This window comes from Pinus tabuliformis, chromosome 5_1 (genome assembly GCF_031772625.1).
Source record: "Pinus tabuliformis cultivar Carrire ecotype Pingquan chromosome 5_1, CPIR1, whole genome shotgun sequence".
Lineage (NCBI taxonomy): Eukaryota > Viridiplantae > Streptophyta > Pinopsida > Pinales > Pinaceae > Pinus > Pinus tabuliformis.
In genome coordinates this window covers 452,740,626-452,765,092 of record NC_142305.1, presented here as the reverse complement: position 1 = coordinate 452,765,092, position 24,467 = coordinate 452,740,626, and the positions used below count along the sequence as shown (strand labels likewise).

Sequence of the window (24,467 nt, the reverse complement as noted above, 5' to 3'; positions counted from 1 at the left end):
GAGTTAGAGTTAAAGTTTAATGCCATAGATAGATCAAGCCTATCCTGGATCATATGATTGCCACCTTGTCTATTTGACCAAGTGTACCACCTTGCTGCAACATGGTTCTTCTATCTACACATTGTTAGCACTCATAATTAACCTTAAGGCTGAGAAAAGGCAATTCGGAGGTAACCACAAACCAAGCTTTAGGTCTGGCATCTAGCCTTGCTAGACTAGAGAGGGATCTATCTTTTCAAACAAGATGTGGTTGCAATAAATGAATTTTAGGCTAGCTATGGAGTGCGGGGATTTGTTTGAAAGGTTTTTTGGTCGAAAGAGGAAGAGAAAGGATGATTGGGCTATGGAGTCGATGTCAGTTTCTGTCGGCAAACTTGGGGCAAATTAATTGCAATGTTCAACCAAATAAAATATTGAAAATGTGAGAAGAATAGAGGGGAGAAATCCCGCTGCCCTGCAGGCATCAAACAAAGGATGGATCTGCAGTAGCAACTTTAGACGAAAGTGAATCACGAGGTTGCTCAACAGAGCATCTAGCAAGGGATGAGTTCTACTAAGATAACCATTACAACTAACAGCAAAATCATCATGAAATAGCATCATTACGGATGAATTCCTAACATATCTCTTAGATAATGCTGAAACAAGGCAGAAAAATGAAATATGTAATAGGAAAAACTAACTAAACATCAACACCGTGATGAATCCCAGGTCCAAAGGGCAGAAAACCGCTTTATTAAAATGATATTCAGGAAATTTTACACAGTGCCAATTAGCCTCTCCGCTGCCAAAATCAAACCTCTACACTATGAATTCATAAAATATATACGTTTTCTCATCCCTGTACTAAGGGAATTGAGCTCAACCATCTTCTTCAAAATAGAATCAGTTACATTAAACTTGGACCAAATTTCTTAAAATAGGTGTTGCAGATGAACTCGTATATCCTAAACCATAGCACTTGTTAGAAAATTGAAACATGTTTTTGTAGCTAAGGTCATTTTGGAGAAAACCTCTCTTTGGCATCATGGCTGAAGTGTTGTCCTTGATGGCAACCCATTCAGGTGATAGATCACAGTACTTCAAGTCAGCAGCAGAAATTGATGATCAGCTATCAAATATTGAAGAAAATAAGGGGTACGCAGGTACACCTTACATAAGGTGCGTACACGCAGGTCAGTGTTACATAAAGTGCGTACATACCCGCAGTTATCCCGTTCAGAAGGTGTGTACCCCCAGTGCACACATTTCAAGGCAAAGAAATTCACATGTGGGGTTTTCTTATGTTTTACTCTTGGTATTTAGCCGACGGTATTGTGTTATTATGGTGTCGGCTCGTGGTATTGATCCATGATTTAAGGAAGAGCTTTCCTATATAAAGCAAAGGAGATCATTTGGCTTGAGTATGTTTTGGATTGAATATCTTATGAGGGCTAGATCTGAAATATTGTGATCTCTTGGGAGTATGTCTAGATCTAAATAAGGCGAATCTACTGATGGATTGAGATCTCTTCGGCGCATGTTCAGATCTGTAGATCTGACTGTCTGGGTTATTTCTGAAGTCTTGAAATCATCTATGCCCGAAGGTACACAGGTACAGTGAAAGAAAAGTGCGTACATACGCAGGAACGAAGCGTTTCGGGTGCGTACATACGCAGGCACAGAAGGGTTGCAGGTGCGTACATACACAGGCACAGAAGGGTTGCAGGTGCGTACATACGCAGGCACAGAAGGGTTTCAGGTGCGTACATACGCAGGCACAGAAGGGTTGCAGGTGCGTACATACGCAGGCACAGAAGGGTTGCAGGTGCGGAGGTCCGCAGGCAGTTCAATGGACTCAGAGCGAGGTACGCAGGCGAGCAGTTGAGCAGGGTGCGTACGTAAGCAGGCGAGCAGTTGAGCAGGGTGCGTACTGTAAGTAGGCAAGCAGTTGAGCAAGGTGCGTACTGTAAGCAGGAAAGCAGTTGAGCAGGGTGCTTACATAAGCAGGCGAGCAGTTGAGCAGGGTGCTTACTTCTCTTAAAATCCTTGTTTATCATTGCTGTGTTCTGGGTTTGGTCCTATTATTGTTGATCTGGTTACTACAGTTGACTGGGTGATTCTCTTATACTTGATGGTCATTTGATGCTTATGGATCTAGTTTGAAAATTTATGAAAAGTGGTCCTTGTAAGAAAAGAAGTATGGGGTTGTAGCTCCCTTCCAGGAGAGACTGGAAAACGAGAGAGAGAGAGTTGTAGCTCTCTGCAGGTTGCAGCCTGCGTACTGGTAAATGACTGCACCAGTACATAACCATTGTAAAAGGAGTTTCTAATTTGAAAGAAGATAGAGACATATTGCAGCAGGTGGTTTTCACCCACATTGGGTTTCCACCTTACATCTTGTGTTCTTTGCTGTGACTATCTGTTTTCTTTGTTCATGTTCATTATTTTATGGTACTGACATGCAAACATAATTCAAGGAACAAATAAGGAAGATTTATTAAAATTGTTAGATAATACTGATTCACCCCCCCCCCCTCTCAGTATTATTTCCAACAATTGGTATCAGAGCAAGTCCTTCAGAGAAGCTTGATCTCTTGAAGGTAGATCGTTCATCATGAGCAACTACGAGAGAGAAGCATCAATCAGGCCACCGGTTTTTGATGGGACAAACTTCAATTATTGGAAGGTAAGAGTTACTGCTTATCTTCAATCTCTTGGTACAGAAGTTTGGGACATCGTAGAGACATGCTACGCTTTTCCTTCAGCCACTCCTACAGATGTAGAAGAGAAAAAGAAGTATGAAACAAATGCGAAAGCAGTCAGTACTCTATTAGGATGTATATCCCATTCAGAATTCATGAAGATAATGCACTATAAATCCGCGAAAGAGATATGGGACAAAATTGTCACGAGCTATGAAGGAGATGAACAGGTAAAACGTGCTAAACTTCAAACTCTCAGAATTCAGTATGAGACTCTCAAGATGTATAATGATGAAAGTGTGGCTAACTATTTTCTTCGGGTAGATGAGGTTGTTAATTGTATGAAAAATTTGGGTGAAGAAATAAAAGAGGCTATTGTGGTTGAAAAGGTTCTAAGATCATTGTATCCCAAGTTTGAATCTAAAGTATCTGCAATAGAAGAAAAGGAAAATCTACGAATCCTTACTATGTCTCAGCTACATGGAATTCTAACTGCTTATGAAATGAGAAAGGGAGGTCCATCAGACAGAAGAGAAGCTGCTTTCAAGGCATCAGGCAAAGGAGATTATTATGAAGCAAGCCACGTCCCAGAAGAAGAAGAAGAAGAATCAAATTTTGTCAGAAATCTTCAAAGGGGTTCTGGAAGGTTCAGAGGTAAGTTACCTTTTAAATGCTTTTCTTGTGGAAGAGTAGGTCATTATGCTGCAAAATGTCCTTATAAGGATAAAGGAAAGGAACCTGCTAGATGGAACAAGAAACAGAATGCAAATAAGAAAAGCTACTACACTCATGAAGATAGTGATGGTCTATCAAACAGTGATGAAGATGAACGAGGTAATGAATATAAGTTGTTAATGGCATTTGAAGATGATGATTATATGGATGCTATAGATGTGGATAACCTTTATGATGAAATCACTAGACTCAAGAGATGTATAGAAGAAAAGAATATGATCATTGATACTCTACAATTTCAAATTGATGAAAAAGAAAAACATCTTGAAAAATTAGAAGGTGAAATTGTTGGTCTTAGAAAAGATATTGAGAAAACAAAAGCTATTAATCTTAAGTTTGTCAAAGGATCTGAAATTTTGGATGAGATTATCAATATGCAGCGGTCCCCACTAAACAAGACAGGTCTGGGCTATAATGGAGAAACTTCTCAAGCATCCACCTCAAAAAGTTATCTTGATGCAGCAAGAAGAAATGAGCAAAAGCACAATGAAGATCATCAGGTAAAGCAGGGACGAATTACAAATAGAAACTATCAGGGGCAATCCATCTTAAGGGTGAACAAAAGCTACAACCAGCCACAGGTAAAATCTTCTCAATTTGGTTCAAGAATAGGTGACAATAGAAATTACAATCAATTGGCTGGTAGATTCGATAACCGCAGAAGTTTCTTCAATGGACAATGCTTTTCTTGCCATAACTTTGGTCACAAAGCAGCTCAATGTGTTGCATATAAAACAATCATGACTAGGGAAGCTCAAAAACAAAGAAGTATGACGGGGATTACAAAAAGGACCTATAACAACTTTTCGGTTCTTGAAAATGAAGTTGAATGTTCTATTTGCAATAACTTTGGTCATGAAGACTCTGAATGCAGGAGCAGGTTTCAGCAGAAAAAGGAACAAGCCTCAAGCACCAAAACATGGAGAATAAAGGAACCTCAAACAGAAAGATGTGGGATAGCATTTTATGCAGAGGGATAGGAAAATCTATGGTACATTGACAGTGGATGTTCGAAGCATATGACAGGTGATAAAGAAAAACTTGAGTCTTATTCCGCTCTAGAAAAGGGAAAGAAAGTCTCTTTTGGAAATGATACTCCTGCAACTATAAAAGGAAAAGGCATTGCTCAGTTAAAAGAAAAGGTCAAGGCTGGAAATGTTTTGTATGTTGATGGATTGAAGCATAATCTTCTAAGTGTCAGCCAGATGTGTGATCAAAGAACCGAGGTTATATTCAGATCAAATGGATGTCTTGTTCGTGATCTTGATACAGGTAAAACAATGATCAAAGGCAAAAGAACTCCAAATAATCTGTACATATTTGAAGAAGGACAACAACAATGCTATCTGAGCAAGGATGAAGAGCACTGGTTATGGCATCGGAGGTTGGGACATCTAAGCTTTTCACAAATAAGGAAAGCATGCAAATATCAGGCAGTTCGCGATCTTCCAGATATCAAAATTCCTGACAACACCATATGCAAATCATGTCAGTTTGGAAAACAAACCAGAACTAACTTTCCAGAGAAAGAAGGATCAGCTAGCATGCCTCTTGAGCTAGTACATACAGATACATGCGGTCCTTTCAGGAAAAGAACACCTCAAGGAGAAGAATACTTGATATTATTCATTGACGATTTCTCCAGGTTTGTCTGGTTAGGACTTATGAAGCACAAAGATGAAGCATTCGAAAAATTCAAATCCTTCAAAGCCTTGGTTGAAAATGAATCAGGTCACAAAATTAAGTGCCTCAGATCCGACAGAGGTGGGGAATTTACTTCAAATGAATTTTTCGATTTCTGTGAAGAACATGGGATAAGAAGAGAATTCTCTACAGCAAGAACTCCTCAACAAAATGGAGTTGTGGAAAGAATGAACAGAACAGTCCAAAAAATGGCTCGTGCTATGCTTGATGAGTCAGGAACTCCCGCAACTTTCTGGGGTGAAGCTGCACATGCTGCAGTTGTTATTCTCAACAAAACAAATGTTCGGGTGAACAACACTCAAACTCCTCATGAGCTCTGGAGTGGTAGGACTCCTTCGGTAAAGCACTTCAAAATCTTTGGGAGCAAATGCTATATCAAGAATACTGATGAGAAGCTTGGCAAACTTGAACCTAGAGCAGATGAAGGCATTCTTCTTGGTTACTCTCCACATAGCAAAGCATACAAATGCTACAATAAAAGACTTGGCAGAATTGTTGACAGCATTGATGTAGTGGTTGATGAGAAGGGATACATTCCTAGGCAAGTACATCATGAAGACATCGAAGAAGATGAAGGCTACCCCCAACGACAGAATGATGAAGAAGAAGAACCTCAAGAAGAACCTCAAGAAGAACCAGAGGAGCAAACAAGAATAGAAGAAAAGACTCCATCCAGATATGTTCAGAAGAATCATCCAGAATCTCAGATTATGGGGCAGAAAGAAGCAGGTGTACAAACAAGAAGAACAGTTGCAGAAGCTTCAAGCTATTTGGCATTACTCTCCTCTACTGAACCACAAAATGTGAAAGAGGCATGCAAAGATGAATGTTGGGTGAAAGCAATGGATGAAGAACTTGAGCAGATCGAAAAGAACAACACTTGGGAGCTGGTTCCTAGACCAAAAGATAAGAATGTTATCGGAACAAAATGGGTCTTCAAAAATAAATTGAATGAAAATGGAGAAGTAATTAGAAACAAAGCCAGACTTGTTTGTAAAGGGTATGCGCAGCAAGAAGGAATAGACTTTGAAGAAACCTTTGCTCCTGTTGCAAGACTTGAGGCCATCCGAATGTTCCTTGCTCTCTCAAGTTTTCAAAACTTCAAAGTATTTCAAATGGACGTGAAATCAGCCTTTCTGAATGGAGACTTGGAAGAAGAAGTGTACATTGAACAGCCAGATGGGTTCATTCTTGGAAATGATCCAAATCTTGTATGCAGATTGAAAAAGGCTCTCTATGGTCTCAAACAAGCTCCAAGGGCTTGGTACTACCGTTTGGACAAATATCTTCATCAACAAGGCTTTTCAAAAGGATCAGCAGATAGCAATCTTTATATAAAAGTTGAAAATGACAAATTGCTAATACTTGTTGTGTATGTAGATGACATTATTTTTGGGAGCAATGAAGAAGCTATGAGTCAAAGCTTTGCCTTGGTCATGCAGAAAGAATTTGAAATGTCCTTGCTAGGAGAACTGACATATTTCCTTGGTTTGCAAATCCAACAAAAAGAAGGAGGAATCTTTTTATCTCAAACCAAGTATCTCAAACAGATTTTGAAGAAATATGGTATGGAAGATGCAAAACCAGTATGTACACCCATGGTCACAGGATGTAGCCTCAGTGCAAATGATGAATCTGCAGCAGTACATCAACCAACCTACAGATCTATGATTGGAAGTTTACTTTATTTGACAGGTACCCGACCGGACATCATGCATGCAGTTGGAATAGTTGGAAGATTTCAGGCAAATCCGAAGGAGACTCATCTTCAGGCAGTGAAGAGAATTTTCAAATATCTTCAAGGGACTCAAAATTATGGCTTATGGTATCCTAGAGATACAGATCTTACACTTCATGCTTATACAGATGCAGATTGGGCCGGAAGCGTGGATGACAGGAAAAGCACAAGTGGTGGTGCGTTCTTTATGGGTTCCAGACTGGTATCTTGGTTCAGCAAGAAACAGAGTTCGATTGCCTTGTCTACAGCTGAAGCGGAATATGTTGTTGCTGCATCTTGTTGCACCCAACTCCTTTGGATGATGCAGACTTTGCAGGATTTTCAAATCACTTGTACACCACCAATCCCCATCTTATGTGATAACACAAGTGCAATCAGCATCTCAAAGAATCCTGTTATGCATTCAAAAACCAAGCACATACCAATCAAGTATCATTTTCTCCGGGAACAAGTGCTTGAACAGAAGGTCAAGTTGGAGTATGTTCCTTCTAAGGAACAAGTTGCTGATATTCTCACCAAACCATTGCCCAGGGACACTTTTGAATACCTCAGGAAAAAGCTGGGGGTTGTTGATGCATCATCTTATTGTTGAACCTCTTCTGATTGATGGTACAGGTTCAGGGGGAGCATATAATGCATTGTTGGCATTATGGAGGATGTGCAGAAGGAGATCTTGGAAGTAGCTGCAATATGTCTCTATCTCTTTCATGGTGGATTATGGTTCTTCGTTGCAGATCTGGTTCATATTCAGGGGGAGCATGTTCTTAGGGGGAGCATAACCCTTTGCCCTTGATGTCAAAGGGGGAGAATGAAGCTGAAGTTTTGAGGTTGCCATCAAGTCCAAAGGGGGAGATTGTTGGCATTATGGCTGAAGTGTTGTCCTTGATGGCAACCCATTCAGGTGATAGATCACAGTACTTCAAGTCAGCAGCAGAAATTGATGATTAGCTATCAAATATTGAAGAAAATAAGGGGTACGTAGGTACACCTTACATAAGGTGCGTACACGCAGGTCAGTGTTACATAAAGTGCGTACATACCCGCAGTTATCCCGTTCAGAAGGTGTGTACCCCCAGTGCACACATTTCAAGGCAAAGAAATTCACATGTGGGGTTTTCTTATGTTTTACTCTTGGTATTTAGCCGACGGTATTGTGTTATTATGGTGTCGGCTCGTGGTATTGATCCATGATTTAAGGAAGAGCTTTCCTATATAAAGCAAAGGAGATCATTTGGCTTGAGTATGTTTTGGATTGAATATCTTATGAGGGCTAGAGCTGAAATATTATGATCTCTTGGGAGTATGTCTAGATCTAAATAAGGAAAATCTACTGATGGATTGAGATCTCTTCGGCGCATGTTCAGATCTGTAGATCTGACTGTCTGGGTTATTTCTGAAGTCTTGAAATCATCTATGCCCGAAGGTACGCAGGTACAGTGAAAGAAAAGTGCGTACATACGCAGGAACGAAGTGTTTCGGGTGCGTACATACGCAGGCACAGAAGGGTTGCAGGTGCATACATACGCAGGCACAGAAGGGTTGCAGGTGCGTACATACGTAGGCACAGAAGGGTTTCAGGTGCGTATATACGCAGGCACAGAAGGGTTGCAGGTGCGTACATACGCAGGCACAGAAGGGTTGCAGGTGCGGAGGTCCACAGGCAGTTCAATGGACTCAGAGCGAGGTACACAGAAGAGCAGTTGAGCAGGGTGCGTACGTAAGCAGGCGAGCAGTTGAGCAGGGTGTGTACTGTAAGCAGTCAAGCAGTTGAGCAGGGTGCGTACTGTAAGCAGGCAAGCAGTTGAGCAGGGTGCTTACGTAAGCAGGCGAGCAGTTGAGCATGGTGCTTACTTCTCTTAAAATCTTTGTTTATCATTGTTGTGTTCTGGGTTTAGTCCTATTATTGTTGATCTGGTTACTACAGTTGACTGGGTGATTCTCTTATACTTGATGGTCATTTGATGCTTATGGATCCAGTTTGAAAATTTATGAAAAGTGGTCCTTGTAAGAAAAGAAGTAGGGGGTTGTAGCTCCCTTCCAGGAGAGACTGGAAAACGAGAGAGAGAGAGTTGTAGCTCTCTGCAGGTTGCAGCCTGCGTACTGGTAAATGACTGGACCAGTACATAACCATTGTAAAAGGAGTTTCTAATTTGAAAGAAGATAGAGACATATTGCAGCAGGTGGTTTTCACCCACATTGGGTTTCCACCTTACATCTTGTGTTCTTTGCTGTGACTATCTGTTTTCTTTGTTCATGTTCATTATTTTATGGTACTGACATGCAAACATAATTCAAGGAACAAATAAGGAAGATTTATTAAAATTGTTAGATAATACTGATTCACCCCCCCCCCCTCTCAGTATTATTTCCAACATTAAAATAGGTGTTGCAGATGAACTCGTATATCCTAAACCATAGCACTTGTTAGAAAATTGAAACATGTTTTTGTAGCTAAGGTCATTTTGGAGAAAACCTCTCTCAAATTTTGGAAATTCATGTCCAGTTGCTTGAAATCTGTGCCACAAAATCATCTCTAAAATAGAAAATCATTAAAAATTTAAATATGTGAAAACGAGCTGTAAAGATCTATTCACATATCCAAATTCAAGAGACCTGTGAATAAAATGAAAGAATTTTTGGTTATATGGCTTGTGATTAACAAAAACCTCTTTGGGTTTCTCAAAATTATTTTCCATCGATTGCAGAATGGCACCGTACTAAAATTACTAAAACAGTAAAATAACTACAAAATTTGTTTTGTTTTAATGTAGGCTTCAAATATCATTGCATATCTCCCACATAGTAATAACTGTGCATAAAATGAATGAGGTTTTTGTTATTTGGCATGTGATGGAAAAAAACCTTTTCACTTTTGTAAAATTCCTGTCAAAACTGATTTTGTTGAAAACTTGTCCCTATGTGCAGCAATTGACCTCAAAACACGAATAAACAAGAATCAATCATTCATTTCAATTGTATCTTCTGATCCAGGAACTGATTATGGGAGTGCGATATACCATTGGAAATATTTTTCTGAGATCCTTTTGATGAACATGCTTATGACATGTTTTGTGCTGAAGATCATGTGCAAAATATCTCTGAAAACCAGACATAGTAAGAGCCCATTTTGATCCCTGGTGACAGGCAGCAAAGACTGGAACTAAAATTCTAGGTTCGATCCCTAGTATATTCGCCACTATGCTAGAGCCTAGATCAATCTCAGGCTGAAGGGAGGCAATCCTAGGATAACCACAAACCAAGCTTAACTTGGTAGCTAGCCCTACCAGGTCGAGAGAGGGCTCTCTCCTTGTCAATCTCAGTGGAGATGACTGAATTGAATATGAATTTTGGGCTAGGTATAGTAGCTCTAGGGGTTTTTGGTTGATTTTGAAGGTTTTGTTGTTGGATCAAATGGAGCAGGCAGCTTTGGGTCTGGGAAATCAAGTCAAAATTGCAGGGTGTTCTATGGGGCGAGGTAGTTAGGTGTTTTGGCACTTGGAATTGCATCATATGGTAGGTCTAAGACTGGTGAGAAGCTAAGGAGGGAATGCAAAGATCATGAGTCCTCTTCGGATAGCTAAAAACATAAAAAACTAAATGTATTCCCAAGGAAGTGCACTGTTATCAATGTATTCTACCTATCTATGTTGATTTCATTTAGTTAAGAAGAATGAAATAGATTTTGGCACACATAACACATGAAAAAAACTAATGATAGAAGGAGAAGCTATGCAGAAGCAAATTACCACAAGAGTCCCACAAAAATAGCTGCAAATCCCGATATATTTCCTTGCCAAATTGTTGTAGAGATGTACAATGTAGCTCAAAGCATCCACAAGAGTCCAACCTTTGCTAATGACTGAAAAAATACATAATATAGACATCAAACCACCTATGATAGCCATCAGGGGTCGAATCCAAGAGAAAAGGGGTTGTTACAACCATTTTCAAAAAACAAACAAGAATATAGGCAGTGGAACAACTTGCCTCTATAAGCATGGAAACTAATTCATTCACCCCCAAACCACCTCAAAATGATGAATCTACCCTCTAAGATCAATTCACTATTACATTTACATACCAAGGCATGAATTACAATCATAACATCATCCATGAAGAGAGAAGAAGTTAACTTGCAGTGAAACTGGGCGAAAATGTGATTTTTTGGCAAAACTGGCAAAACTGGCTCTATGCGCAGCACCACTGTCCAGGTGCGCAGCGCTGCTTTCCACCCTGTTTTGAAGGCCTTCCCCTTAACCAAATTGAGCCCAAGATAACTCATTGGAAATATATTCTTGTCTAGTTTTTGTAACATCTTTAATTTTTGTATTTGGAGGTCATGTCACCCCTCAAAAGTTAAATCCCCCAAGGATGCATCTGTGTGTCCAAAAAGTGGCAAAGAGGTGATCATTTTTTGATGGTTTTTTGACCTTTTGGTGACCTTGTTTTGCTCCAAAATTGCTGAGATTTTTTGGGTTTGCTTATTTTTTCATGCTGAATTCAAATATGAAAGCCATTCTTCCAACAAGTGCCCCAGTCAAAAGCGCAGCACACCTAGGCCAATTTTCTGTGTTTGAAAATTTAAAATTTGAAGTTTGCAAAATTTTACCAAAATTTGCCCAAAATTGGCACAAGGCACCATCATCCACTACCTTGATGAGTTAATGAGGCATCAACTATGATTTTGAACTTGTTTTGCTCCTTTTTGCTTCTCAAGGCCTTCCACAACCTTGCCTTAAGCTTCCTGATCCTCATATTGCATATTTTGTTCTATGTTATATAGTGATAGGCCATGAGACGAAGCATCTTCTTTTCTTTATTGGCCTTCTCAAGCAGCTTTTCAAGGTGTTTGTTGACCCTTTCAAGCCAAGTTTCCTGGTCATTCTCAATCTCTTTCTCAATGGAGGTCATCTTGACCTTTGCCTTCTTTGCCTTTTACCGGTTCTCCTTAATCATTTCCAACTCCATGAGGACTTGCTTATCAGTCAATTTCTTGTTTTCTTGCTCAAGATAATTGATGATCCACTTTGCCCTCTCTAAATTGACTGACAGGTCTCGTATCTTAGCTTCTTGCTCCTTAATGCTCATGTCCTTGACAGTCCTTGGATTTTGAGCATCCAAGTCAATGACATCCACTCCTTGTGCCTCCTCATGATCAACAAGGGCAAAATCTCTTTCTTGCCCATCACCTGGATCTTGTTTATGCATTTTACCCTTACCTCTACCTTTACCCTTGTTGTGATGCCCAACATGTACCTGTTTTGCAGAAGAAGAAGGCAAAGCCCCTTCCACACCTTGTGGAGATAGAATTTTCCTGTGGCCTGATGACGAAGGCGAGACCCTTTCCACACTTGGTGGAGATAATACTCACCTAGCAGCTGCAAAGAGTTACCTAGTTCCCCTCTGATATGTCACAAGCACTGGTACTCCAACAGTTTCAGTCTCTTTGACCTTTTCATGACTTGAAGGTCCACGTTCCTCATGATGCACTGATGAAAATATTTGTGGGCCATTGAACATCGCATGAGAAATGAAAGTCTCCCATGGCATGTTAAGAAGGTTCAGTTGATGTAGAACAATGATTTTAATCAAAGAGTAACGGAAAATGTTGTTTAACTATTGGGGGTATTGGTTCTTCTTCACAAGAAGTGCCATCTTATCAATATTTTTGAACATGAAGTAAGGAATATTCATCATTCGCACTCTAGTGAAATGCATCAAAAGTCTAATGTGGTAGGAATACAACCATGAGAACCTAACTTCACAGGTGAAGTACTTGATAATGATTTTCATCAATGGAGCAAACTTGTCTTCCAAAAACTTGAAGGGGAACACTCTCTTTAGTTTGTTTTTGTATCTAGCCTTGATGTAAGGCTCATAGTACTCCCTGTCAATATCCTGCCCTTTGTTCCATTTTTCACCCACATTTGGAATACCTGTAGCCTCTGAGATAACAGCTGGTGATAAGGTGAAAGTTATTCCGGCAAGGGTTACTTCATTATCATGCAAATGTATCACAAACAACCTTGCCAACTCATGGTGAAATTTGACTCTTTCTACCATTTCACAGAAATCAAAACATGACTGGTGTTTGAAACAAGAAATGGCAAGTGGACAAGCTTGCAACTCCCTCAAACTAGTGGGCTCCTCCCTGATAATCCTACCTCCTTTGTGAGGCTTCCTCTGCTGCAAGTTTCTTTCCCTAGAACTGTCACTAAGGGTGTCTTCTTCAAACTCATAATCATTGTCTCTTTCCATTGCTCTTGATGGTTGTGATCCCTTGTGGTCAATGATGGGAGGGGTGAATGAAGATGAGTATGAAGAGATTTTATAAATGAATAGAGTTTTAGGGAATGGTGAATGGGATAGTATGGTTTTTTGGGATAATGTAAGTGGGAAAATGGGAATAGGGAAAATGTATGAGGGGGATGGGGTTTGGGAGATAGGTGAATGGGAATGGGGATTAGTTTAGGTAAATGGTGGCAAGGAAAGAGCAAGCAAGCTATGGAGTGATGAAGAAAACTAGAGAACCCTAGAAACTAGGGTTTCAACTTCAAAGATGCTAACAAACCAACTCTAGCAACCAAACCCTAAACCATGTGAGATAATGATGGTACTTACATGCAAGACAGTGAAATGAGGAGTTTGAAGTGAATGCGGCAATTGTGAAGCTTCGTTGGGCGAACTGGATCTTGAATGCACAGGTGCGTAGTACTACACAAAGGTGCGCAACGTCTGTGTATTTTTCCACTGTCGAAATTTCCCAGGTGCTCAACACCGGCCTTAGGTGCGCAGTGTTAGTCAGAAACTCTCCAAAAAAGGAGAAATCACCCTCTTTTGTTCAATGACACTTCAAAATCACATTTTCTCTCCTTTGGCACTTTAACTTCATAATGAAATGATCAATAGAGGATGGCTTTATATATCTCTTAAATTTTTTATTTTTTGGTGGTGAAAATCCACTTTCAAATGTCTATTTTCTTTTCAAATACTCTATTTTTTTTGGATGCTTGACTTTTTGCTTTGACAGGTTCACTAATGCTTATATTATTGACTTTTGTAGTGGCATGTACATGGAAATGTCACCGAGTGACCAGGAGCAACATGGAAACATTTATTACATATAAGAACACTAAAATTACATCAAATTTAAACATAAAACACAAATGCTCTGTTTTCACCTCAAAACTAGTTTTGAGGTGAAAACTTCATTATTGCTTACAAATTTAAAAATTTATGATTTTCTGATCATTATTATCATCCTCATGTGTTTGCTGACCATTATTGGCAAAAATCACTGAAATTGACCATGGTGAAAAACCCTAAGACCTAATGAGACTGAAACCCTATGCAATTAATGAAATAAACTGAAAATGAGCATAAACCATTGACTGAAAGGTATGAAAGGTCAGCAAGTACATGTCATGAGGGAAAAACTGAAATGAACCCAACCATCAGCAGATCCATGACCTAATGGAATGCAACCTCATCAGAACGGGACTCCTAATATGAAATGCAAAAGAGTAAATTTTGATCACTGATGGCAGTGTGAAGACACTGACACTAACACACACTATGTCAGACACACCAAGCATAAATTTGCAATCATTCCAAGTTTGTTGTTTGTCCAAGTAGAGAGGCATTTGTCTATTTAACCTAGTGTGCCTCCTTGCAGAAGCATGATTCTTCTTTTCCCCACTCTTAGTCAGACACACTGGGCATCCATTTGCAATCAATGCAATTTTGTTGTTCATCTGAGTGGAGTCACTCCTTCCCACACGATCCCCTTCCCACTCAAACATGTTGAAAATCCCCTCCAAAAATCCTCTCAACATTAGGAATATATTGGTCCATACATTGCTAAAGGTGTTTTATACGAATGGGATCATTTGGGTCATGCTCTTAAAAAATCCTTGCACTATTCCAGCTAGTATGATGGTTTCAATACTAAGACATGGGATCTTGCTCCTTATCTAGAATATAAGGAACTAGTCTAGAGCCAACTGTGAAAATAGCAATGCCCAACCTCCAACACACACACACAGGACCTTCCTCACAAGTAGCAGCAACATATTCACCATTCCAATCATATATCAGCAAGGGAAACTTGAAGCCAAGACCTTTTACCTCTTGAAGGAAGAGCACATCTGTATGCAGGCAGCAGATTGGCCATGAGGGTTCTAACTTCTAACATTGGTCTATCTATCATCACCAGTGGTTCCCCTAACATTCTATGTTGAAATATTAATCTGCATGGGAAAATTTCATCAAGATCCTTCTTGATGACTGCAAATGTGCTTCTAACTATAACATCTATAGCTAGGGTTGTCTAATGGAGCATGCAAAACTGTTTATTGAGTAGGAGGGGAGCTATCAGGGGCATGTTTGTTGCTGCCTATTGAATTCTTATGGCAGTCTGCTGGCACTCCCTGTGATTGGTCCTATGATTGCCACCTTGTCTATTTAACCAAGTGTACCACCTTGCTGCATCATAGTTCTTCTTTCTACACACTATTTTAGACACACCAAGCATACATTTGCAATCATTCCAAGTTTTTTGTTTGTCCAAGTGGAGAGGAATTTGTCTTTTTGACCTAGTGTGCCAGCTTGCGGAAACATGATTCTTCTTTTCCCCACACTCAGTCAGACACACTGAGCATCCATTTGCAATCATTCCAATTTTTTTGTTCGTCTGAGTGGAGAGTCATTTCACTCCTTCCAACATGGTCCCCTTCCTACTCAAACATGTTGAAGGTCCCCTCTAAAGATCCTCTCAGCATTAGGTAGAGATTGGGCCATCCATTGCTAAAGGTGTTTTATACCAATGGGATTATTTTGGGCATACTCTTAAAAAATCCTTGCACCATGCCAGCTAGTATGATGGTTGCAATACCAAGACATGGGATCTTGCACCTTATATAGAATATAAGGAACAAGTCTAGAGCCAACTATGTAAATAGTAGTGCCCGCCCTCCCACACAAACACACATGAAATTCCACACAATTCGCAACAGGATATTTACCATTCCAATCGTAAATCAGCAAGGGCAGCTTGAATACAAGACCTTTTACCTCTTGAAGGAAGAGGACATCTGTATGTAGGGAACAGATTGGCCATGAGGGTTATAACTTATAACATTGGTCTATCTATCATCACCAGTGGTTCCCCTAACATTATATGTTTAAATATTAATTTGCATGGGAAATTTTCATGAAGATCCTTCTAGATGTCTACAAATTTTCTTCTAATTGTAACATTTATAGCTAGGGTTCTCTAATGGGGCAAGCAAAATTGTTTATTGAGTAGGAGGGGCGCTATTAGGGCCATGTATTCTGCTGCCTACTAAATTCTTATGGCAGTCCATTGGCACTCCCTGTGATTGGTCCTATGATTTCCACCTTATCTATTTGACCAAGTGTACCACCTTGCTGCATCATGATCCTTCTTTATACACACTATGTCAGACACACCAAGCATACATTTTCAATCATTCCAAATTTATTGTTTGTCCAAGGGGAGAGGCATTTGTATTTTTGACCTAGTGTGCCACCTCGCTGAAGCATGATTCTTCTTTTCCCCACACTCAGTTAGACACACTGAGCATCCATTTGCAACCATTCCAATTTTGTTGTTCGTCTGAATAGAGAGTCGTTTCACTCCTTCCAACATGGTCCCCTTCCACTTAAAACATGATGAAGGTCCCCTCCAAAGATCCTCTCAACATTAGGTAGAGATTGTGCCATCCATTGCTAAAGGTGTTTTATACCAATGGGATCATTTGGGGCATGCTCTTAAAAAACCTTTCATCGTGCTAGCTAGTATGATGGTTGCAATACCAAGACATGGGATCTTGCTCCTTATCTAGAATATAAGGAACTAGTCTAGATCCAACTGTGCAAATACCAGCACCCACCCTCCCATAAACACACACACGCACATGCACACACTAACTTCCTCACATGTAGCAGCAACATATTCACCATTCCAATCATATATCAACAAGGGAAACATGAAGCCAAGACCTTTTACCTCTTGAAGGAAGACCACATCTATATGCAGGCAGCAAATTGTCCATGAGGATTCTAACTTCTAAAATTGGTCTATCTATCATCACCAGTGGTTCCCCTAACATTCTGTGTTGAAATATTAATTTTCATGCGCAACGTTCATCAAGATCCTTCTTTATCACTACAATTGTGCTTCTAATTGTAACATATATAGCTAGGACTATCTAATGGAGCATGCAAAACTATTTATTGAGTAGGAGAGGACTATCAGGGGCATGTTTGTTAATTCCTACTAAATTCTTATGGCAGTCCATTCGAACTCCCTGTGATTGGTCATATGATTGCCACCTTCTCTATTTGACCAAGTGTACCACCTTGTTGTAGCATGGTTCTTCTTTCTACACACTACGTCAGACACACCAAAAATACATTTGAAATAATTCCAATTCTATTGTTTGTCCAAGTGGAGAGGCATTTTTGTTTTTGACCTACTATTCCAGCTCGCGGAAGCATGATTCTTCTTTTTCCCACACTGAGTCAGACACGCTGAGCATCCATTTGCTATCATTCCAATTTTGTGGTTTTTATGAATGTAGAGTCATTTCACTCCTTCTCACATGGTCCCCTTCCACTTTAAACATGTTGAAGGTCCCCTCCAAAGATACTCTCGGCATTAGGAAGATATTGGTCCATTCATTTCTAAAGGCATTTTATACCAATGGGATCATTTGGGGCACACTATTAAAAGAACCTTGCACCGTGCCAACTAGTATCATGGTTGCAATACCATGAAACAGGATCTTGCTCCTTATCTAGAATATAAGGAACTAGTCTAGAGCCAACTATGCAAATAGCAGCGCCCACCCTTCCACATGCACAAACACACGCACAACCTTCCTCAGAAGTAGCAACAACATATTCACCATTCTAGTCATATATCAACAAAGGCATCATGAAGCCAAGACCTTTTACCTCTTGAAGGAAGAGCACATTTATATGCAGGCAACAGATTGGCCATGAGGGTTCTAAGTTCCAACATTGTTCTATCTATCATCACTAGGCTCCCTTAACATTCTATGTTGAAATATTAATCTGCATGGACAACTTTCTTCAAGATCTATCTTGATGACTGTAAATGTGCTTCTAACTGTAACATCTATAGCTAGGGCTATCTAATGGAGCATGCAAAACTATTTATTGAGTAGGAGGGGGCTATCAGGGGCATGTCTACTACTACCTAATGAATTCTTGTGGCAATCCGTTGGCACTCCCTATGATTGGTCATTTGTTTTACTCCATTACAAATATCATTCCCAACTGTAAAGCAATTAGTGATTCTAGTAGAATATATCCTAGAAATGATGAAACCTTTTTAAACAATTGCTTTCCTTGTTTGAGACAGTTCATGAGTCTCATGACCAAATAGGTGCTTCTTTGAATATAATTTACTCTTCTTTGAAAAGGTACAATTCCCCAAGTAAATTTCTTTCATGATAATTATAAATGGAACTTGGATATGCTTCTTAAGCAATTATTTCCTTATCTGTGAATTGTTGACTTTGATTCGGCATTTTCATTTATTTTTATTAAATTCAGGGGGTTAAATGAAGTAACTTTTGGACCTTTTGGAAACATGTAAGAGATTGCTTTTTGTTATTGAGAGATATATGCTCTTGACTCAAAAAATAGTGAATGCTAGATTTGGATACATTTTATAGATCTTGCTGACTGTGTTTAGTTCACAGGGAACTAGCAAAGGACTTTGTTGTGGCTGGTACTACTACAGAGTCACTTTATAGTGCATGCAAATCTATGTACAAGCTAGACATGGTTTGTATTTTTCATGAATACTTATTCTTGTGATCTGTCAAACTGATTTTTTGTTTAGATTCTGAGGCTACAAATTGGTATAAATTTTTTTGCCATTGAAAAATAGCATGATTAAAAAGAAAATAATTGGAAGTTACAATGGTCTAACAACATTTTAAGAAGTGAAAGGTAAACACAAACAAAGGCATACCTTGAAAAACATGAGTCTATTGGGCATTGTCATATTCCGGAAGAAGATGTAAATTATTTGTATCATTACTCTTCCACCCTTATGATATTGCACAAAGCTCTGTATCTATCCCCAAACTATTTCGACTGACACTGAATGATACATACTCGATTTTGGAATTAATTTCACTTTCTTTTTTGGATTCATGCAGCTAACTTTATTTTATGCTTGTATACTCATTTGGAATTTCAAGAATATCTTAAGCTTGTACAGAATCACCCATTCCAATTGTAACAAAGTATTTTATCATCGAGTCTGCAGTATTTTTCTTGCCGAGGTGGTCTTGGCAATGTTTTTATTACTGCATTAACCATGTCCTCTGAAAAAGAACACCCATAATTCTCAGACAATTCAGGGTCTTTGGGGAAACTATACCTCTGATCCTGAATTTCCAACCTTGGCATGTGTTTTAACATCAAGTTTGATTGTTGAGTTACCCTTCTGAAGTCATCTTCAACAATTAGTTCCTCATCCCTTTGACCACACAATGAGATCTCTTCCAGAGGTAAAACAACATATTTCCCTGAATATTCTCTAAATCTCCACCTTGATGTCCAATTGTTCTACCTATAGTTTCAATAAAAGAATTATCTAATGATTTCAGACTCCATCTCTCCCCAAGAACATCATCAAATAAATGAACACTATCATCAACATTATCTTCACTAAGAACTTGAGATTGATGCATGTTGATATCTTCTCTAGAAGTCAAGGCATAAAACATTTCCAAGTTCACTTTACTGGTTGGCCTCTCTTTATCCACTCTTTAAATGTTTGTTTGGCTTAAAAACTAACTTCTGAAGAATGATATAAGATAATTTGCACTTACAACAATTTGACTAAGGCTATCATTCACCCATGATTTGATTTGACTCTTGAACTTGAAAGGGTTTTTTTGAATCCATTCTTATTTGCACCCTAATTTGTCTCTTTTAGTTGCAGTTTCAAATAGACCTGATTGTAAGGGGGCAGACTGAAGAAGTCATTTAATTACCTAGTCAGATACTTCATTACTAGAACTCAAAAACAAAGACTCAGTGATGTTTGTGATTCATGGGAGATTCTTCTCACAATATCTCTATATGGTAAAGAGAATTACAACACATTTCTTCATCAAGAGTCTGGGTTGACCAGATATGTTAATGGAGAAAGTCTTAGCGCAAGGGAATCAACAAAACTAATGGAAACACCGACAATAATTTCCAACAGTTCACTGTCCTCCTTTGGATCTAGAGCGTCAGAAGAAGCATCATTTGTACAAGAAGATAAAATGAATACCCCATCCCTCACAGGCAGTTTCTTTGCAATGTTCACGAACAAAAATACAGAAACTACCAACAAAATTACAGAAACTACCAACAAAACTACTGAAACTACCAACCAGATTGAAAGGGCTGAGTCAGAATCGTTAGAAAATTACCATGATTGTGAAGATAATTCAGAGGAAGAGCAGTCAGATGGGTTTTTTGAAGAAGGCTTTGATAGCATAGATTCAGGCGAACAGGAAATTCCTAGCCCTCTACCAGGAGGAATTCTTTTAGACCAAACCTATGCTACTAGTCCTAGAAATCTAAATGCCATTCTCTTTGGGCCCAACAATGATTTCAAGCATGAGCTAGCGCAACTAGAGGGGACAACTGACCTTGTTGAAGGACCTTGGAGAAAAGCAGTAGGGGAACCCATGAAAAGAGTGGTCACATACACCAAAGCTACAACTAAACTGGTGAAGGTCGTCAAAGCTACAGAAGGAAAAACTTATCTCATAGCAGATGGGAAGGTTTTTGTAGTATTAGAAAGTATAAGTACACCAGATGTTCCATATGGAAGTTCATTTAGGTGTGAATTGCTTTTCTGCATCATACCAAGGCTAGAAGTACCAACCAAAGAGGAATCCTCCCATCTTTCTATTTCCTAGAGAATGAATTTTATTCAAAGTACAATGATGAAAATCATGATTGAAGGTGGGGTGAGACAAGGACTAAAGGACAACTACCAACATTTTTCCAAGTTTCTTTCTTAGTATGTTACACCACTGGATGTTTCATCCTTGGCCTCTGAGAAAGAACAACCAAGGTTATATTTGCAAATGGATCCCCAATCGAAATGAAAGCTTATTGTTAGTTACGTTGGGGTTTTTACCATGGTATATACATTATTTTATTTGGCATATCTCCTTTTGCACATCTCCCTGGCTAATACCTCATTGTTTGGGAGAAGTTATTGCATGTGGGTTACTTGTTCTCCAAGTGGAGCATATTTTCAAGATGATTTCACATTTCATGCATGCATGGTTCCAAAAGGGTAAGACAATATGTCATTCATGCTCTGAGTCATTTCAGTTCCTAGAGCTCTTATTTAGATAAAAGTAAGATTGGAAATTGTTAAAAAACATTTTGGTTTCTCAAACTTATTCATGGCTTGATTACAGCTAGTGATCATGGAATTAAAGCACAGGTAGATGGATGGCTACTAACATTCGCCCTAATTGAAGGAAAGAATTTCTATGTTGTAGATGCTACTAGTTATTCAGATCCATATGTGGTATTTACTTGTAATGGGAAACCTCGAACAAGTTCAATCAAACTGCAGACACTGGATCCTCAATGGCATGGTAAAATGTCATAAAACTATCCAGATATTTTTTGCTTGAGATTCTATGCTTCTCCATGCTTCTATTCATGATTTCCATATGACTTTCATTCTCCAAATAATTCTATAGAAATATTTGAATATGATGCAATATAACAACCTCCTTCTTTCATGGATGTATATAAGTCATTAACTTTGAAGGGCCTTTTGTTGAGGCTACATCTCTAGGGTATGCTGAGATCATTTTTCTGAAATTTATTTCATAGGAACTGGCTGATTTTTGGATCCCACTTCAGGAAAGACTAGCACAAGCTTTCCAATCGAAGTTGTACCTTTGGATATTTTTGACAAATACAAAGGGTCCTGATGTTGTTACTCAGTACATAACAAAGATGGAAAAGGAAGTTGGAAAAAGGTATTCATCTTTCGATATTAAATATCAAGTAGATACTTGTCTTTTCCTTGGCATACATATAGTTCAATGGATTTCCCTATTTTTCTAGACATCATCACAATGAGAAATAATTCTATGCAGATTCCTGGTGCTCAACTTAGGCAAATTCATCGAGTTTCTGATTAATGATTTTTCTTGCTACTTGAAACATAAAATGCCTCTTTGGGTATATATGCCTAAGATACATTTGCATGAGTTGTTGTAAATAACATACCAAAACATGGGTCTCAAATGAATTTATGTTTTGCAGGTTTGCTTATTCTTATTTGCAAGGATGCTAGGTTTCTATGCAAATCTCTTTGGACATAAAACCAAATTTTCCTTCCTGTGGGAAGATATAGAGGAAATAGTGGAGTTGTCTCCTTCCTTAGCATCAATGGGTAGTCCATCTTTGCTCATCTTCCTTTGCAGAGGTAGAGGCCTTGATGCTAGCCATGGTGCAAAGTACACAAATGACAATGGAAGACTCAAGTTCCATTTTCAAACCTTTGTTTCCTACAATGTTGCATGAAGGTACACATTGAGTTCTTTTCTCATCATAGCAACCATACATTGTCCTTTGTCACTTGTAAAAATGGCAGAATTAATATTGGATCAATGAAAGAGGATTGATTTTCATGAATTCCAATAAAGAAAATTTAAAATAAAGAGTGGATGTGCATGAATTTGAGACAAGCTAGTTTGGAATTTTGAACAAAGCTTGAAATATATTTCTTGTTTGATTCCTAAGAAACTACAATTTATATGTCAAATAGGACAATCATGGCACTATGGAGGAATAGGGCATTGAGTCTTGAGCAAAAGATGAAAATAGTAGAGGATGAAGAATCGACAGATTCAGGGGATCTCCAAAATGAAGATTTTGGATATTTTTTGGGTGTCGAGGAAGCAAGCATGACCAAGGTCCATTCACAAACATTACCATTCAGTGTAAGTATCTCAATTCATGAGGCATTACCCTGTTCTGCATTCTTGTGAAGTTATCATTCTGATATTTAGGCTGTTTTGGACAAAGTTCAAACTATTTTGTTGATGGTTTGTTTTGGTAAGATCATGCTACATCATTGATATAATAAACAATGAAACTCAACAACTTGCGGAAAGTGGCTCTTACTAATTCAGTATTACTTGTTGATTAGAAAGACATCCCTACTAATATTTTTTTTGCAATTCCTAATGATAGGTTGAGTCACTCATGGAGTTATATGACGGGGGTCGCTTAGACAAAGAGATAATGGAGAAATCTGGTTGTCTGAACTACAAAACCACAACATGGGAAATTTACAAACAAAAAGTATACCAAAGGCAGATCTGGTACAAGTTCAATAGAAATGTTTCCAGGTTTGGTGTAGAGATCACAAGTATCCAGCAAAATTCAAAGCTTCTTGATGGAAATGGCTGGATTATTGACAAAGTTCTTACCCTTCATGGTATGCCTTTTGGAGACCATTTTTAGGTGCTTCCTCATCTCTTTGATTGCACCCATTCCAAGATCCTTCAAGACAATAATCATTACCAGGTAAATAATTGGATTTGAAATCCTTTACCTGCAAGTCTTGCCAATTATCATTTTATTTTCTACTAGAGCACTTGAATGAATCAAGGGACGTGGAAGACAGTTCAGCCTTACAAGCGGAATTTTTTTTTCCTGATATATCACATACATTCTTAGTGCCCATAGTATGAGAGGACGTAGCCTCTTCATCATCAATATGATGGCTACCTTGAGAGCCATTGTTGAATTTTAATGTACCTTCCTTTTGGTGAAGATCTCCAAAGATATCTCTCTTTGCAAAGGTGTCACTAGATGAAGTGTGATCATAGTTAGTCAAGGCCATTTTCTATTTTTGAGGATCCAAAATAGTAATCCTGCCTTCTAAGGCATCAGATACCTAGTAACCATGCTCAGTATGTATTAGTTGGGCCAATCCAAAAGTACTTTCTTTCAAATGTTTAAAATAAATAAGAAGTCATTAGATTTGAGTAAACTGTGCTTAAGCTTGATAGGACCCTACCCAAAGTCCTCAAGTATTTTCCAAGAAACAAGGCTCAAGATGTTAGAGCCTATATCATGTGTTTGTAGTTTCAGTTGGGTGGATCCCTAGAGAATATTGAAAACTTCTTTAAGATGATTGTTGGGTTGTATGTGTTTGCACTAAATAAAACACAATTGGATTTTGTTGATCTAGTTGTCTATTTGGACATAGGAATATGGCACCCTCTGGCTCCTTGCATGTATGATGATGTTAAGGAGTATTTGAATTTGTATGACACTAGAAAGGATGAAAATGAAAACCTAAATGCACCAGTCATTGGTATCACCTTGCAATGAAGCCACATTATTATTGGTGATGATTGCCACTATGTTGTTGTTGTGATGTAATTGGAAGCTAGAGGTGCAAAGGTTGTGACAATATTTTTAGATGGATTAGATTTTTCCACCCCTGTGGAGCATTTATTGTATGATCCAATAAAAAAGAAATCTCTTGTAGATGT

General features: G+C 38.7%; 1 pseudogene; it reads left to right on the top strand.

Moving 5' to 3' along the window:
- The first annotated feature begins 20,198 nt into the window (after positions 1-20,198).
- On the top strand, positions 20,199-23,427 carry LOC149165440 (C2 and GRAM domain-containing protein At1g03370-like; annotated as a pseudogene).
- Positions 23,428-24,467: the final 1,040 nt, after the last annotated feature.